The sequence below is a fragment of the Ranitomeya imitator genome, chromosome 6 (genome assembly GCF_032444005.1).
Source record: "Ranitomeya imitator isolate aRanImi1 chromosome 6, aRanImi1.pri, whole genome shotgun sequence".
Taxonomy (NCBI): domain Eukaryota; kingdom Metazoa; phylum Chordata; class Amphibia; order Anura; family Dendrobatidae; genus Ranitomeya; species Ranitomeya imitator.
Window position 1 is genome coordinate 215366161 of NC_091287.1, and position 18611 is coordinate 215384771.

Sequence of the window (18611 nt, forward strand, 5' to 3'; positions counted from 1 at the left end):
TGCGCATGTCGCAGTGACGAATCCACTGCGCGCACGTGAAGAAGCAGCGCGCGATCTGCGCTATTACCCCCTGTCATCGGTGGGGGCGGCCATCTTCTTGGGGCCGCGCGTGCGCAGATGGAGTGCTCTGCTGCACGGGGCTTCAGGAAAATGGCCACGGGATGCCGCGCGTGTGCAGAAGAGATCGCGGTGGACATTTTCCCAAAGCCGAATTTGCATCTCACACTCCATCTGCGCACGCGCGGCCCCAGGAAGATGGCCGCCCCCACCGATGACAGGGGGTAATAGCGCAGATCGCGCGCTGCTTCTTCACGTGCGCGCAGTGGATTCGTCACTGCGACATGCGCACACCACTACGCCACCAACGGAAAGCTGGGGAAGAAAAGAGCGATGTCACCACGCCCACCTGACCTAACCAGCCTGATTGACAGGCGAAAACGGCGACTTTGGTAATGTATTTCTCAGCATAGGTGGGGAATCAGGGTACACTACATACACTATTGTAACGCACAGCGCAGGCCCCATTTAACAGTATTTATATCTCAATCTGAAAAAACGGGGTGACAGGTTCCCATTAAAGGAGAGATCAGTGTCAAGGATTACCCCGAGGCAGCGAGCTGGTGGGACTGGGGAGAGTGGGCAGCCGTTTACTTTAATGGATAGGTCTGGTGAGGGAGATGGGGAAAGATGATGAATTCTGTTTTGTCCATATTAAGTTTTAGAAATCTAGAAGAGAAGAAGGATGAAATAGCGGACAGATCCGTTTTTTTTAACTCGCCGGATTGTGCCTGACGGAAAGAACCTGACGTGTGAAAGTGGCATTAGCGCCAAGAGAGCAGAATTTGCCTGCAGAAAATCGCATGGCGTTAACAGCCTTGTGGCTGCACAGTATGGTACAGACATATGGAATCTGTGTCTAGTGGGTGCACGGAACCGAAGGAACACACCACGGATCGAATACATCGGCCACACAAGGCCTGGAGAGCTCAGCCGCGAGCACGAGTCCATGCAAGCAGGCGGAACCAGCTACACAACAAGGCCCCGTGCACCCGCGGGCACAGGACAGCCCGAACCGCGCACCCGCGGGCGCAGGACAGCCCGAACCGCGCACACCACACACCTCCGCAGCGGAGCCCTCACCGACACCACGAAGAGTCCTCAGCGCAGGAACCGGCGGGCACAATCTCCAAACACCCCGTGCTGCGCCTGCTCCGTCGCGTCTACAATGGAGCAGCTCCTGAGCGGTGATGATGTCACCGGAAGGGGCGGGGCGTCCTCATCCAGTCCTGTCCCTGTAGCAGGAAGCAGTGTTGTCGTGCTGGGGAGATGCTGCGCAGCCGCACAATGGAGATGTATGGCGAGGGGAATGAGGACATAGGACTAAAGAAAGAAGAATGATGTTGTTACTATCTGGCGCTGCATGTTAGAAGGTTGCACGTGGAAGGGGCGCTGTTGCTGCTTATTGGGGGGGCTTAGGAGGCTGAAGTTGGTTTCTTATTCGGCAATTTTTTTCTTTACTGTTTTTTATAGGTATTAGTACAACAAAAAATAAGCATCACAATAATAACCTACAATGCGGTGAGGAGCCCTGATGTGAATACACAAAAACAGCTACAAACACAATAAAACTAGCACAAAAAAGGGCATCAAAGTGGGAACCGAAGATCGCTGAAGAAAGGGTTAAATACCTTTGGGCCACCGATACCACAGTGCACACATATAGAACAGGGAGCCCCACATCAAACCCAGATCTCTCCAGCCTGGCCCAAATGGGTTCTGGGCACCAGAATTCGCATCAAAGTGGGCAAACAGACCATTTTCACAGATTTGAATAAGTAACTGATGTTTTTAAGGGGTTAAATGCCTTTGGGCCACTGATCTCACACTGCAGACATATAGAACAGGGAACCCCACATCAAACCAAGGTCTCTTCAGCCTGGCCCAAATGGGTTCTGGGCATCAGAACTGGCATCAAAGTGGGCAGACAGCCCATTTTCACAGATTTGAATAAGTGATGTTTTTAAGGGGTGAAATTACTTTGGGCCACTGATCTGACACCATTATTACAGGCATTTTGATGCCCTGCATGAAATTCATGTCACTTTAGCTTTTCCCAAATGGGTTCTGGCCATGAGAATTGGCATCAAAGTTGACATCGATTTTTGATGATTTTAATAAGTAACTGATTTTTTAAGGGGTTAAATCTGGGGTGGGATTAAAATTTTTAACAACAGGTTCTGTGTGTTGCGTGTAGGAAAACCACACCCACTTTTTAAGCCACACCCATTTACACACGCCTTTTCTTCAAACATATACAAGTAGGGTCACAGTCAAACCATACCTCTTACAACTTTTCAAGGGGAAGACGGATAAAGTTAGTGGCGTGCTCAGCGCGCCGTGACAAATTTTAGGCCATGCCTCTGACCACACCCATTTCACAACTAGTCACACCCATATCCACATCCCAACCACACCCATTTAGCACTGCGGAACACACTGTTTAATAAACAATAATTATAAACAAAAAATTATGGCCACACAGTGCTGTCCACACTGTATAATGGCCACACATGATGCTCCATACTGTATAATGGCCAAACGTGATGCTCCACACTGTATAATGGCCACACATGATGCTCCATACTGTATAATGGCCACACGTGATGCTCCATACTGTATAATGACCACACAGTGCTCAATACTGTATAATGGCCACATATGATGCTCCATACTGTATAATGGCCACACAGTGCTCCATACTGTATAATGGCCACACAGTGCTCCATACTGTATAATGGCCACACAGTGCTCCATACTGTATAATGGCCACACAGTGCTCCATACTGTATAATGGCCACACATGATGCTCCATACTGTATAATGGCTACACAGTGCTCCATACTGTATAATGGCCACACAGTGCTCCATACTGTATAATGGCCACACATGATGCTCCATACTGCATAATGGCCACACAAGATGCTCAATACTGTATAACGGCCACAAATGATGCTCCACACTGTATAATGGCCACACACAGTGCTCCATACTGTATAATGGCCACACATGATGCTCCATACTGTATAATGGCTACACAGTGCTCCATACTGTATAATGGCCACACAGTGCTCCATACTGTATAATGGCCACACATGATGCTCCATACTGCATAATGGCCACACATGATGCTCAATACTGTATAACGGCCACACATGATGCTCCATACTGTATAATGGCCACACACAGTTCTCCATACTGTATAATGATCCCACATGAAGCTCAATACTGTATGATGGCCACACATGATGCTTCATAGTGTATAATGGCCACAAATGATGCTCCATACTGTATAACGGCCACACATGATGCTCCATACTGTATAATGGCCCCACATGATTCTCAATACTGTATAATGGCCACACATGATGCTAAATACTGTATAACGGCCACACATGATGCTCAATACTGTATAATGGCCACACATGATGATCAATGCTGTATAACGGCCACACAGTGCTCCATACTGTATAATGGCCAAACATGATGCTCCATACTGTATAACGGCCATACATGATGCTCAATACTGTATAACGGCCACACATGATGCTCTATACTGTATAATGGCCACACATGATGCTCCATACTGTATAATGATCCCACATTATGCTCAATACTGGATAATGGCCACACATGATGCTCCATAGTGTATAATGGCCACACATGATGCTCCATACTGTATAATGGCCACACATGATGCTACTGTCAAGGTGAAAAGATATATTTTTATACACTTTTTGTACTTTTATATTCTTATGCTGTGAAACAATAAGTTTTCCCCTTTGCTTGCTGATGCAAATGTAACTGTATTTAAGATGGCTGCCAGTATTCACCTATGCCCTAGTTTCGTTTCTGAAGCTAAGTATAATTTCTGCTGAAATGGAAACCTGAGTGACGTGGAGAGAGGAGGATCCACCAGATGACGTCAGGACCAACCAGAAAGACCGGATACTAGACACATATTGCTTAACCCCGCCTAATCCCGCCTATTGCACGCCTTCCCCTCATAGAGCATATAATGCTGTGTATCAGGAAATAAAGTTCAGTTGCTGTGACCGTTACAAAAACTTGTAGAAGCACGAGCATGCACTGAGATTGAACCAGCACTTTGTCTGACTCATTCTTACCCGGTACCAATGCTCATAGTCTAATTTGGAATGACTGGTGAATGAAGGGTATTGTCGTGACGACCCCGACAATTTGGCGCAAACAACGTGGGGCGTGGCCGGCGATCCGAGACCCCCTGGACCCATCCCTGGATGTCCGTGGACGACACCTGTAGTGGCTGACCTCAAGGACTGATCACCCTCCAAACACGGTAAGTGGAGATCACATACTCTGTATGTGTCACACTTGCTAGTGTTTCAGCCGTTATTGGTTTGTCTGTGATCTCCTTGGGTCCGAGGGGTGACCGGGCGAGTGGTGAGACCGAGCGCGATCACGTGCCACTCTTCGAACCAGCAACTGAGAGACGTCGCATTCTGCGCGTCCTCGTGTACACCATACCTCCTTCACTGGTCATCGTACTCCATTCAACCACCCCACCCATGACTATTGTCTAGTAGCGAAATAGAGTGAAAGATTGAGAAAGTTGTAGATTGGGGGGCGGCTTAGAGAAAGGGATAGGAGACGCAGCCTCTGTGATATTGTCCAGATAGGTAATTAAGACGTCCCGAGAGGGGACCACCTACATTTCTGTGGAGGGCTCTCACTAGGAGACCGACTGCCAATGGTTTAGAATATTGTGACAGGACAGACTGTAATCACTGGTGTTCAGGTTAGGGACAAGAAATATCGAGCGCGAGGCTCTTTATTCATAGTACGTTGAACGAGAGGTTCCGTGCTTTAGGACACAGTGTTGTTGTCGTTGTCAGCGGCCTGGGCTGCAGCAGGACGTAGTATTCTGTGAGTCATGTTGCGTCTTTTAAAGCAGAAGAAGTCCATGTGGAAGTCAAGACAATAGTAGAGTCACGGGAGGGCAAGAAGGCAGTCAAGAATGTTGAAAGGTTGTACAAGCATGTAGGATTGCCCTCGTCAGGGAGATTGCAGCCATCTACAATGCACAATCTCATAGAGAACAAAAAGGGCATGTTGAAAGATAAAGGATTGTTAGAACAAGCGCAAGCTCATCTGCGAGTTGCGCGAGGCTTAAAGAACGAGGGATGGAAAGAGGTTGATGGAGAGGGAGGATCAGAGGATGCAGAGCCCGTGTTTGGTTATAAAATGCCTCAATCATTGTTTATTCTAAGGTGTTCTGGCATATGAATTGTGTGAAGGTTTTGTAGAAATCAATTAAGTCTGAGAACTGCGGTATTCCGTTACTGTGTGTAGATTTTTAAGATACCCGATGGGAGGGGGGAGTCAAACAGCTGCGCTATTGTTTTCTTCTTTCTGTGTTGAGGAATGCTGTGATGTTCTTATCTGTTCCGTGTCTCTGGTATGGAGGGGGCAAGTCGCTGCGTTCTCTCGGTATTTTCTATCCTTGTGTAGTATGTGCTGGGAGATCTGTGTTTTGTTTGAAGCAATAGTACAATATTGTATTGAATTACAAAGAATTATTGTAAGTTTAAAGTAAAATATGGTGTCTTGTTTTAGAAGGAAACTTGTAAGTGATAGTTTGGTTATCAGTGTGATTGAAAGATTGGTAAAAGATTCACCTGCTTCAAGTTGAGTGGTTGATATATAGCAAATTAAGGATTAACAGAGAAAGTGAATTCTGATTTGTTTTTGTTACGTTGAAAAAGGAAAGTTGTCTATTACTTTGACAAAAACTGGATGTTTGTGATACAAGAAGGAATTGAGAAAGTGATTGAGGGTAATGTGTTAGAAAGACAAATAATTAAAAAAATAATAATCTGAAACAGGGAGCTCCCTTTTAGGTAATATGGTCCCTCCCCAGGAAATTAAGCCTCTTCTCCCGACTGTAAGCCCTATGCCCCTTAACCCCAAAGCACCAATATATCCTGGACTGCCAAGAAGTTCTATGGGCGTCTTATGGTAGTATTTAACCCCTTCATGACCCAGCCTATTTTGACCTTAAAGACCTTGCCGTTTTTTGCAATTCTGACCAGTGTCCCTTTGTGAGGTAATAACTCAGGAACGCTTCAACGGATCCTAGCGGTTTTGAGCTTGTTTTTTCGTGACATATTGGGCTTCATGTTAGTGGTAAATTTAGGTCAATAAATTCTGCGTTTATTTGTGATAAAAACGGAAATTTGGCGAAAATTTTGAAAATTTCGCAATTTTCACATTTTGAATTGTTATTCTGTTAAACCAGAGAGATATGTGACACAAAATAGTTAATAAATAACATTTCCCACATGTTTACTTTACATCAGCACAATTTTGGAAACAACATTTTTTTTTGTTAGGAAGTTATAAGGGTTAAAATTTGACCAGCGATTTGTCATTTTTACAACGAAATTTACAAAACCATTTTTTTTAGGGACCACCTCACATTTGAAGTCAGTTTGAGGGGTCTATATGGCTGAAAATACCCAAAAGTGACACCATTCTAAAAACTGCACCCCTCAAGGTACTCAAAACCACATTCAAGAAGTTTATTAACCCTTCAGGTGCTTCACAGCAGCAGAAGCAACAAGGAAGGAAAAAATGAACATTTAACTTTTTAGTCACAAAAATTATCTTTTAGCAACAATTTTTTTATTTTCCCAATGGTAAAAGGAGAAACTGAACCACGAAAGTTGTTGTCCAATTTGTGCTGAATACGCTGATACCTCATATGTGGGGGTAAACCACTGTTTGGGCGCACGGCAGGGCTTGGAAGGGAAGGAGCGCCATTTGACTTTTTGAATCAAAAATTGGCTCCACTCTTTAGCGGACACCATGTCACGTTTGGAGAGCACCCGTGTGCCTAAAAATTGGAGCTCCCCCACAAGTGACCCCATTTTGGAAACTAGACGCCCCAAGGAACTTATCTAGATGCATAGTGAGCACTTTGAACCCCCAGGTGCTTCACAAATTGATCCGTAAAAATGAAAAAGTACTTTTTTTTCACAAAAAAATTATTTTAGCCTCAATTTTTTCATTTTCACATGGGCAACAGGATAAAATGGATCCTAAAATGTGTTGGGCAATTTCTCCTGAGTACACCAATACCTCACATGTGGGGGTAAACCACTGTTTGGGCACATGGTAAGGCTCGGAAGGGAAGGAGCGCCATTTGACTTTTTGAATGAAAAATTATTTCCATCGTTAGCGGACACCATGTCGCGTTTGGATAGCTCCTGTGTGCCTAAACATTGGCGCTCCCCCACAAGTGACCCCATTTTGGAAACTAGACCCCCCAAGGAACTTATTTAGATGCCTAGTGAGCACTTTAAACCCTCAGATGCTTCACAAATTGATCTGTAAAAATGAAAAAGTACTTTTTTTTCACAAAAAAATTCTTTTCGCCTCAATTTTTTCATTTTCACATGGGCAGTAGGATAAAATGGATCATAAATTTTGTTGGGCAATTTCTCCCGAGTACGCCGATACCTCATATGTGGGGGTAAACCACTGTTTGGGCACTCGGCAGGGCTCGGAAGGGAAGGCGCGCCATTTGACTTTTTGAATGGAAAATTAGCTCCAATTGTTAGCGGACACCATGTCGCGTTTGGAGAGCCCCTGTGTGCCTAAACATTGGAGCTCCCCCACAAGTGACCCCATTTTGGAAACTAGACCCCCCAAGGAACTTATCTAGATGCACATTGAGCACTTTAAACCCCCAGGTGCTTCACAGAAGTTTATAACGCAGAGCCATGAAAATAAAAAATAATTTTTCTTTCCTCAAAAATGATTTTTTAGCCTGGAATTTCCTATTTTGCCAAGGATAATAGGAGAAATTGGACCCCAAATATTGTTGTCCAGTTTGTCCTGAGTACGCTGATACCCCATATGTGGGGGTAAACCACTGTTTGGGCGCACGGCAGGGCTCGGAAGGGATGGCATGCCATTTGGCTTTTTAAATGGAAAATTAGCTCCAATCATTAGCGGACACCATGTCACGTTTGGAGAGCTCCTGTGTGCCTAAACATTGGAGATCCCCCAGAAATGACCCAATTTTGGAAACTAGACCCCCAAAGGAACTAATCTAGATGTGTGGTGAGGACTTTGAACCCCCAAGTGCTTCACAGAAGTTTATAACGCAGAGCCATGAAAAAAAAAAAAAAATTATTTTCTCAAAAATGATCTTTTAGCCTGCAATTTTTTATTTTCCCAAGGGTAACAGGAGAAATTTGACCCCAAAAGTTGTTGTCCAGTTTCTCCTGAGTACACTGATACCCCATATGTGGGGGTAAATCACTGTTTGGGCACATGCCGGGGCTCGGAAGTGAAGTAGTGACGTTTTGAAATGCAGACTTTGATGGAATGCTCTGTGGGCGTCACGTTGCGTTTGCAGAGCCCCTGATGTGGCTTAACAGTAGAAACCCCCCACAAGTGACCCCATTTTGGAAACTAGACCCCCAAAGGAACTTATCTAGATGTGTGGTGAGCACTTTGAACCCCCAAGTGCTTCATAGAAGTTTATAATGCAGAGCAGTGAAAATAATAAATACGTTTTCTTTCCTCAAAAATAATTATTTAGCCCAGAATTTTTTATTTTCCCAAGGGTAACAGGAGAAATTGGACCCCAATAGTTGTTGTCCAGTTTCTCCTGAGTACGCTGATACCCCATGTGTGGGGGTAAACCACTGTTTGGGCACACGTCGGGGCTCAGAAGGGAAGTAGTGACTTTTGAAATGCAGACTTTGATGGAATGGTCTGCGGGCGTCACATTGCGTTTGCAGAGCCCCTGGTGTGCCTAAACAGTAGAAACCCCCCACAAATGACCCCATTTTAGAAACTAGACCCCCCAAGGAACTTATCTAGATATGTGGTGAGCACTTTGAACCCCCAAGTGCTTCACAGACATTTACAACGCAGAGCCGTGAAAATAAAAAATCATTTTTCTTTCCTCAAAAATGATGTTTTAGCAAGCATTTTTTTAGATTCACAAGGGTAACAGGAGAAATTGGACCCCAGTAATTGTTGCGCAGTTTATCCTGAGTACACTGATACCCCATATGTGGGGGTAAACCACTGTTTGGGCACACTTCAGGGCTCGGAAGTGAGGGAGCACCATTTGACTTTTTGAATACGAGATTGGCTGGAATCAATGGTGGCGCCATGTTGCGTTTGGAGACCCCCTGATGTGCCTAAACAGTGGTAACCCCTCAATTCTACCTCCAACACTAACCCCCCCACACCCCTAACCCTAATCCCAACTGTAGCCATAACCCTAATCACAACCCTAACCACAACCCTAATTCCAACCCTAACCCTAAGGCTATGTGCCCACGTTGCGGATTCGTGTGAGATATTTCCGCACCATTTTTGAAAAATCCGCGGGTAAAAGGCACTGCGTTTTACCTGCGGATTTTCCGCGGATTTCCAGTGTTTTTTGTGCGGATTTCACCTGCGGATTCCTATTGAGGAACAGGTGTAAAAAGCCGCGGAATCCGCACAAAGAATTGACATGCTGCGGAAAATACAACGCAGCGTTTCCGCGCGGTATTTTCTGCACCATGGGCACAGCGGATTTGGTTTTTCATATGTTTACATGGTACTGTAAACCTGATGGAATACTGCTGCGAATCCGCAGCGGCCAATCCGCAGCCAAATCCGCACCGTGTGAACATAGCCTAATTCTAAAGGTATGTGCACACGCTGCGGAAAACGCTGCAGATCCGCAGCAGTTTCCCATGAGTTTACAGTTCAATGTAAACCTACGGGAAACAAAAATCGCTGTACACATGCTGCGGAAAAACTGCACGGAAACGCAGCGGTTTACATTCCGCAGCATGTCACTTCTTTGTGCGGATTCCGCAGCGGTTTTACAACTGCTCAAATAGAAAATCGCAATAGTAAAACCACAGTGAAATGCGCAGAAAAAAACGCGGTAAATCCGCCATAAATCCGCAGCGGTTTAGCACTGTGGATTTATCAAATCCGCAGCGGAAAAATCCGCAGAGGACCAGAATACGTGTGCACATACCGAAACCCTAACCCTAGCCCTAACCCTACCCCTAACCCTAGCCCTACCCCTAACCCTAGCCCTAACCCTAGCCCTAACCCTAGCCCTAACCCTAACCCTAGCCCTAACCCTAGCCCTAACCCTACCCCTAACCCTAGCCCTAACCCTAGCCCTAACCCTACCCCTAGCCCTAACCCTAACCCTACCCCTAACCCTAACCCTACCCCTAACCCTATTCTAACATTAGTGGGGAAAAAAAAAATTTCTTTATTTTTTTATTGTCCCTACCTATGGGGGTGACGAAGGGGGGGGGTCATGTATTATTTTTTTTATTTTGATCACTGAGATATAATCTATCTCAGTGATCAAAATGCACTTTGGAACGAATCTGCCGGCCGGCAGATTCGGCGGGCGCACTGCGCATGCGCCCGCCATTTTGGAAGATGGCGGCGCCCAGGGAGAAGACGGACGGGACCCCGGCTGGATCGGTAAGTATGATGGGGTGGGGGGGGACCACGGGGGGGGATCGGAGCACGGGGGGGGGGGATCGGAGCACGGGGGGGGGGATCGGAGCGCGGCAGGCGTGGAACGGAGCACGGGGGGCGTGGAACAGAGCACGGGGGGGCTGGAACGGAGCATGGGGGGTGGAACGGAGCACGGGGGGGTGGATCTGAATGCAGGGGGGGGTGATTGGAGCACGGGGGGGTGATTGGAGCACGGGGGGAGCGGAGCACTGGATGGAGGGGAGCCGGAGCAGTGTACCGGCCAGATCGGGGGGCTGGCGGGGCGATCGGTGGGGTGGGGTGGGGGCACACTAGTATTTCCAGCCATGGCCGATGATATTGCAGCATCGGCCATGGCTGGATTGTAATATTTCACCCGTTATAATGGGTGAAATATTACAAATCGCTCTGATTGGCAGTTTCACTTTCAACAGCCAATCAGAGCAATCGTAGCCACGAGGGAGTGAAGCCACCCCCCCTGGGCTAAACTACCACTCCCCCTGTCCCTGCAGATCGGGTGAAATGGGAGTTAACCCTTTCACCCGATCTGCAGGGACGCGATCTTTCTGTGACACAGCATATGCGTCACAGGTCGGATTGGCACCGACTTTCATGACGCATACGCTGTGTCACAGGTCGGGAAGGGGTTAAAGATCTGTGGTTTTCACTGTATAATAAAGCCCATTCACACCTTTTTGTGGCAGCTTTGATGTCCGGCCTTAAATCTGAATTGAAAGAGGCAATAATGTCAGTTAGACCTGACATCGAGAATTCCACTTCGGACGATGCATTAAAAGTAGTATAAAGTTTTCAGAAGAACTTAACCCGCTCTGTATCAGCAGAGAAATTAGAGGTTAAATCAGCAGCTGCAGTGATTTTTACTCACTCTCTAGCCCCCACCGCAGCTTCAAGGAGCAGGAACCGCAGCTTCAAGGACACAGCTCCGTTCCTTATCAGTGAACCAAGCAACAGACTTTAGCTCCTGCCCTCCCACCTTACACAAATCCAGTCCCATACTCCAATATCCATTTTAACCCTATGTCTGGGAATCTCCCTCGCCATGTTAATTCTCAAATCAAGAGCTTGTTTTAATTAGAGTAGATGGCAGACCCAATAAATATACTCTCACAAAACCCATCCCTGTGGGACCTTTCCCTGAAGTTACTGCTCAGTTCGTAATCTCTCCCTCATGTCCGGTAAATTTACTGAGGGCAGATTTATTATCACAGTTCCGCTCCAGAATATAATTCCAAGATGATGGTCAAATGGTATTTACGTTATATAACCCCTATGCAGATGAACATAATGAGCTGTGTATCTTACACGCCCTTTCCCAATCAGTTTGCAAAAAATATGGGCGAGTGTTTTTAACCCTGGCAGTTAGAATATCCTTATGTCACGCTGTTTATCTTTTGTTGTGTGCACAGACAGAGCAGGAAGCCATTGTTGCCACTGTTAGCCTTCTCAAGTATCTGGCAGATCTGAACTGTCGGGTTTCGGCCTCAAAACTTCGGTTCTGCCTTGGTCAAGTGATATTTTTGGGTCACTGTCTCCTTCAGGGTGCCAGACACCTCACAGAAGAAAGAAAAATAGCCGTCAGCTCCCTTCTTTTCCCAAAAGATGAGACTGAACTCCAGCGTTTTCTTGGACTATGTATTTATTGTCGTCAGTGAATACCGGACATATCCCGCATAGTGCAACCTCTCTACAATGCCCTGAAAGACGGTTCAAGATATGATGATTTTGGCAGATTCCACACCGGATACGCTGTTACCACGGAAGACACTGTAGTGCACGGAGCTGCACTCCCTCCCTCACTGTCAGCACAAGAATTAGAACTTCAGGCTCTGTCTACTGCATGTGTTCTGGCCAAAGACAGGCGGGCTAATATATACACGGACTCACAGTATGCATTTGGTATTGCTCATGATTTCGGAGCCCTATGGGCCAATCGAGGGTTTATTACTACTGCCGGGACTCAGTGGAGAATGCTGAAGCTGTTAAAACCCTCATGGACTCAATCAAATTACCTACCCAGGTGGCCATTATCAAAGTTAAGGCACACGGTCCTAGGAACAGTCCACAGACTGTTGGTAACGCCTTTGCGGATATGCAAGCAAAAGCTGCTGCTCTCCTACCCGTTGAACAGACCATACCAGCTATGGTGACCACACGCTCTCAGCGTAAACAGTTACAAGAAACACTGACTCTACAGGAACCTGATGATCCACGACAGACTGAGGTTTTCTGCTGGACCCCGCGAGACCGCTTAATGACGATGCAGAGAATGTCTCCAAAGGAAGAAGTGAAGCAGTAGAAGGCTGATGGAGCACGTATGGACAATGGTCTCTGGAAAAAGGACCAACTTGTGTGTCTCCCTAAGCGGATGTACCCTGCTATTGCCACGTGGGCACATGGGCCCACATATCGAGGAAAAAAAAAAGGCCCTTGACCTGGTACAAAAATTCTACTGGGCTCCAGGTATTTTTACAGTCCTGACAGCACTCAACCGTGCATGTAACATCTGTCAGACCTGCAATCCTGGTCAACTTCAACGTGAACCCCCGAAGCACCTTGCTAAGCCCAACTATCCTTTCCAAAGGCTCCAGGTGGACCACATCATGTTGCCTAAGTCTGGAAGGTGTGAATATTGTCTGGTGGTTGTCGATATGTTCTCCAATTGGCCGGAAGCATTCCCCATTACCAACATGACTGCAAAGTCCACAGCAAAGAAACGGGTGATGGAAGTTATATGCAGATATGGTGTTCCAGAAGTTGATGAAAGTGACCAAGGCCCCGCCTTTCCTTCTCATATGTATCAGGAGGTTCTGACAATGCTTGGATCCACGGTAGCCCTCCATACTCCATACCATCCACAATCCAGTGGGAAAGTTGAGAGGCTGAACGGCACACTGAAGGGACAATTGACCAAAATGATGCAGGAGACTACGGCTCCATGGCCAGGGCTCTTACACATTCGTACTACCCCTATTGCAAAACATAGCCTGTCCCCATATGAGATATTGTTTGGTGCTAGGTTCTCAGTTGCATTTTTCAGTCTCAGTAGTTGTCAGAAGAAACTGACCGTGCTGTTCAATATGTTATTCAGCTTAGTAAAAATGTTGCTAACACCCATGTTTTAGTTTCTTCTTCCCTTCCAGATTCAGCAGAAACCGACACTTGTCACAATTTGAAGCCTGGTGGTTTTATGGTCGTGAAAAATTATGTCAGAAAACACGGACTAGAACCCTTGTATGACGGTCCCTACCAAGTCCTCCTCATTACTCCTATGTCAGTAAAGCTGGAAGGAAGGCCGACGTGGATCCACGTATCGCACTGCAAGCTGGTCAAACAGACTAGTAGCAAATAAGGGGACATAATGTTTTAGTTTTTTTTTCGTATTTCCATTTAATAATATTGGTAACCGCATGGGACAGCCTAAATTCTCCAATATCCTTGAATAATAAGTTTGTACAATATCATGAAAGATTAGTAGTACAGATGGGTGTAGCCAATAAAATTGTCAGCTACACAAATGTGGGATAAATAGGTTAGGGCCACAGATTATCCAGATGATCAAATTTGGGATATATTGGATATACTTAATACTACTGTTGCTGTCCAAAACCAACTTATCATAGTCACTAATCAATACACTGTAGTACTGGACTACTTAACAGCAGCACAGGGTGGTATGTGTCAGGTTATTGGACCCACTAGAGTATGATGGCACTGATCCAGGGGAGATCCCTAAGTACGTCCCCCTCAAGAAATTAGACAATACCTCCTATTCTCAGATGACGCTAAGAGATTTAGTTTAGGGACAGCGGGAGAACTCCATGTGAAGCTAGTGAAGGGTTCAGCTGCCTGGAGGCCTCTCGCAAGGGGAGAGCTTCTGAGGTGTCTGGATTAAGAAATCCACCTCCCCTTTCCCCATCACATGGATAGTCTCGAAGGATCTTTCTTTTTAGGGAAAAACTTAGTGTTTAGGGGGGATTGTCAAGGTGAAAAGATATATTTTTATACACTTTTTGTACTTTTATATTCTTATGCTGTGAAACAATAAGTTTTCCCCTTTGCTTGCTGATGCAAATGTAACTGTATTTAAGATGGCTGCCAGTATTCACCTATGCCCTAGTTTCGTTTCTGAAGCTAAGTATAATTTCTGCTGAAATGGAAACCTGAGTGACGTGGAGAGAGGAGGATCCACCAGATGACGTCAGGACCAACCAGAAAGACCGGATACTAGACACATATTGCTTAACCCCGCCTAATCCCGCCTATTGCACGCCTTCCCCTCATAGAGCATATAATGCTGTGTATCAGGAAATAAAGTTCAGTTGCTGTGACCGTTGCAAAAACTTGTAGAAGCACGAGCATGCACTGAGATTGAACCAGCACTTTGACTCATTCTTACCCGGTACCAATGCTCATAGTCTAATTTGGAATGACTGGTGAATGAAGGGTATTGTCGTGACGACCCCGACACTACATACTGTATAATGGCCACACATGATGCTCAATACTGTATAATAGCCACACATGATGCTCAATACTGTATAATGGCCACACATGATGCTCCATACTGTATAATGGCCACACATGATGCTCAATACTGTATAATAGCCACACATGATGCTCCACACTGTATAATGGCCACATGATGCTACATACTGTATAATGGCCACACATGATGCTACATACTGTATAATGGCCACACATGATGCTCAATACTGTATAATAGCCACACATGATGCTCAATACTGTATAATGGCCACACATGATGCTCCATACTGTATAATGGCCACACAGTGCTCCATACTGCATAATGGCTGCACATGATGCTCCATACTGTATAATGGCCACACATGATGCTCCATACTGTATAATGGCCACATACAGTATGATGCTCCATACTGTATAATGGCCACACATGATGCTCAATACTGAATAATAGCCACACATGATGCTCAATACTGTATAATAGCCACACATGATGCTCCATACTGTATAATGGCCACACATGATGCTACATACTGTATAATGGCCACACATGATGCTCGATACTGTATAATAGCCACACATGATGCTCCATACTGCATAATGGCCACACATGATGCTCCATACTGTATAATGGCCACACATGATGCTCAATACTGTATAATGGCCACACATGATGCTACATACTGTATAATGGCCACACATGATGCTCAATACTGTATAATAGCCACACAATGCTCAATACTGTATAATAGCCACACATGATGCTCCATACTGTATAATGGCCACACATGATGCTACATACTGTATAATGGCCACACATGATGCTACATACTGTATAATGGCCACACATGATGCTCAATACTGTATAATAGCCACACAATGCTTAATACTGTATAATAGCCACACATGATGCTCCATACTGTATAATGGCCACACATGATGCTACATACTGTATAATGGCCACACATGATGCTACATACTGTATAATGGCCACACATGATGCTCAATACTGTATAATAGCCACACAATGCTCAATACTGTATAATAGCCACACATGATGCTCCATACTGTATAATGGCCACACATGATGCTGAATCCTGTATAATAGCCACACATGATGCTCCACACTGTATAATGGCCACACATGATGCTCAATACTGTATAATAGCCACAAATGATGCTCAATACTGTATAATAGGAACACATGATGCTCCACACTGTATAATGGCCACACATGATGCTCAATACTGTATAATGACCACATATGATGATGCTCCATGCATACTGTATAATGGCCCATCCCCCTCCCATCCTGTATGCATGGCTCATCTCCCACCCGCCGTATGCATGGCTCATCGGCTCCCCGCTCCCATCATGCATGGCTCATCTCTCCCCCTCCTCCCTGTATGCATAGCTCATCTCCCCCCCTCCCAGGCTGTATGCATGGCTCATCTCCCCCTCCTCCCTGTATGCATGGCTCCCGGCTCCCATCATGCATGGCTCATCTCCCCCCTCCAGTATGCATGGGTGGTTCATCTCCCCCCTCCCTGTATGCATGGCTCATCTCCCCCTCCCTGTATGCATGGGTGGCTAAGTCATCTCCCGCTCCCTGTATGCATGGGTGGCTCATCTCCCCCCTCCCTGTATGCGTGGCTCATCTCCCCAGATGCATGGGTGGCTCATCTTCCCCCCTCCCTGTATGCGTGGGTGGCTCATCTTCCCCCCTCCCTGTGTGCGTGGCTCATCTCCCCCTCCCTATATGCATGGGTGGCTCATCTTCCCCCCCCCCCCGTGTGCATGGCTCTTCTCCCCCTCCCTGTATGCATGGGTGGCTCATCTTCGCCCCTCCTTGTATGCGTGGCTCATCTCCCCCTCCCTGTATGCATGGGTGGCTCTGGCTCATCTCCCATCCCCCCCTCCTGTATGCATGGCTCATCGGCTCCCATCTTGCATGGCTCGTCATCTCTCCCCACTGGCCCGTATGCATGGCTCATCTCCCCCTCCCTGTATGCATAGGTGGCTCATCTTCCACCCGCTCCCTGTATGCGTGGTTCATCTCCCCCTCCCTGTATGCATGGGTGGCTCTGTCTCATCTCCCATCCCCCTTGTATGCATGGCTCATCGGCTCCCATCTTGCATGGCTCATCTCTCCCCCTGGCCCCCTCCATGCATGGCTCATTGGTTCCCTGCCGCTCCCATCTTTTATGGCTTGGCTCCCCGTCCTCCTTCATCCTTCCCCATTCCTACCTGGCTGTCATCATACTCACCTTTTCCACACCGCGCAGAACGGAATCTTCCACCTCTGTCCCGGCGCAGCACCCTCGTCCTGTGTGAGCGGTCACGTGGTATTGCTCATTAAAGTCATCAATATGTGTACATATTCATCACCTTAATGAGCGGTACCACGTGACCGCTCACACAGGACGAGCTGCAGTCGCTGAGACCAGACCAGGCATTGCTGGAGTAGGTAAGTATGAATCATACTATATGATGTGCCATGTCTTCAAGGAGGCAAGCAAGCGGGGGGTGGGGTTTAAGGTGACCCCGGCCCGGACTTTATAAAAAAAACCTGCTCAGGTGATGCCCCCCCGCATCGTTCCTCCCTAGGCACGTGCCCTCAAGTGCCTAGTGGTAAATACAGCCCTGCATACACACACACGGCTCCACTCTGTACAACTCATGCACACACACCTCGCACACACCTGGTACACACACACACGGCTCTGCTACATCCACACTGTAAACACTCCTGACCCCAGACATAAGCTTGCTTTCCATCATCCAGCACCATAACAGCACAGCAGAGTCCTGCATACACGGAGGCCCCTGATCATGTGACTCCTGACTCCTCCCCTCCTGTGACCTCTTTACAGTATGGGGACACTTATACAAGGATGGGGGAATATACAAGAATGGGGGCATACACTTGGACTGGGGGAGCAAATACTAAGATAGAGGAGACTATACAAATATAGGGGCATTATATGCAAGGATGGAGGGATATACACAAGGATGGGGAGCATATACAAGGATGTGGGGCATATACATGGATGGGGAGCATATAAAAGTATGGAGGCATCACATGCAAGGATGGAGGGGCATATACAAGGATGGAAGAGCATATACAAGGATGGGGGAGATATATGGAACGCCTGCCAAAGCACTGGGGTACTCGGTACCAGATCCGGTCGTTATTAAGGGGGTGGTCATGGTGGCAGCGACCCGCTCTGTGGCCCTAGGCGCCCAAGTAAAAGGGAAAGTCTTTAAAGGGATTGTGAAAATAATAAAAGTTTGTGATGCCACCTGTGGTAATCGGTCAGGTGTGACAGACGCTGCTTATAAGGGTCCTCTGGGGGTGATGGTACTGCAGCAAAGATGGTATAGCTTCCCACAGGTGAAGCTGGGTCCCCAGGGCTCCCTGTGTATTTGGCAATGATGGTGTGGTGCAGAAAATAAACGGAGGACACAGGGTTGCAGTCTTTTTACCTGGTTTACTGAAGGTAGACAGCATAAGTCCAGGGTACCAGCAA

General features: G+C 46.7%; 1 protein-coding gene across 1 annotated transcript in view; it reads right to left on the bottom strand.

The window, feature by feature from the left end:
* LOC138642358 (uncharacterized) overlaps positions 1-1252 on the bottom strand; it is a 223479-nt gene extending 222227 nt beyond the window's left edge. The window contains exon 1 of the mRNA XM_069730472.1: positions 1141-1252. The gene's annotated coding sequence lies outside the window, so the exon portion shown is untranslated. The remainder of the gene's footprint in view (positions 1-1140) is intronic.
* Positions 1253-18611: the final 17359 nt, after the last annotated feature.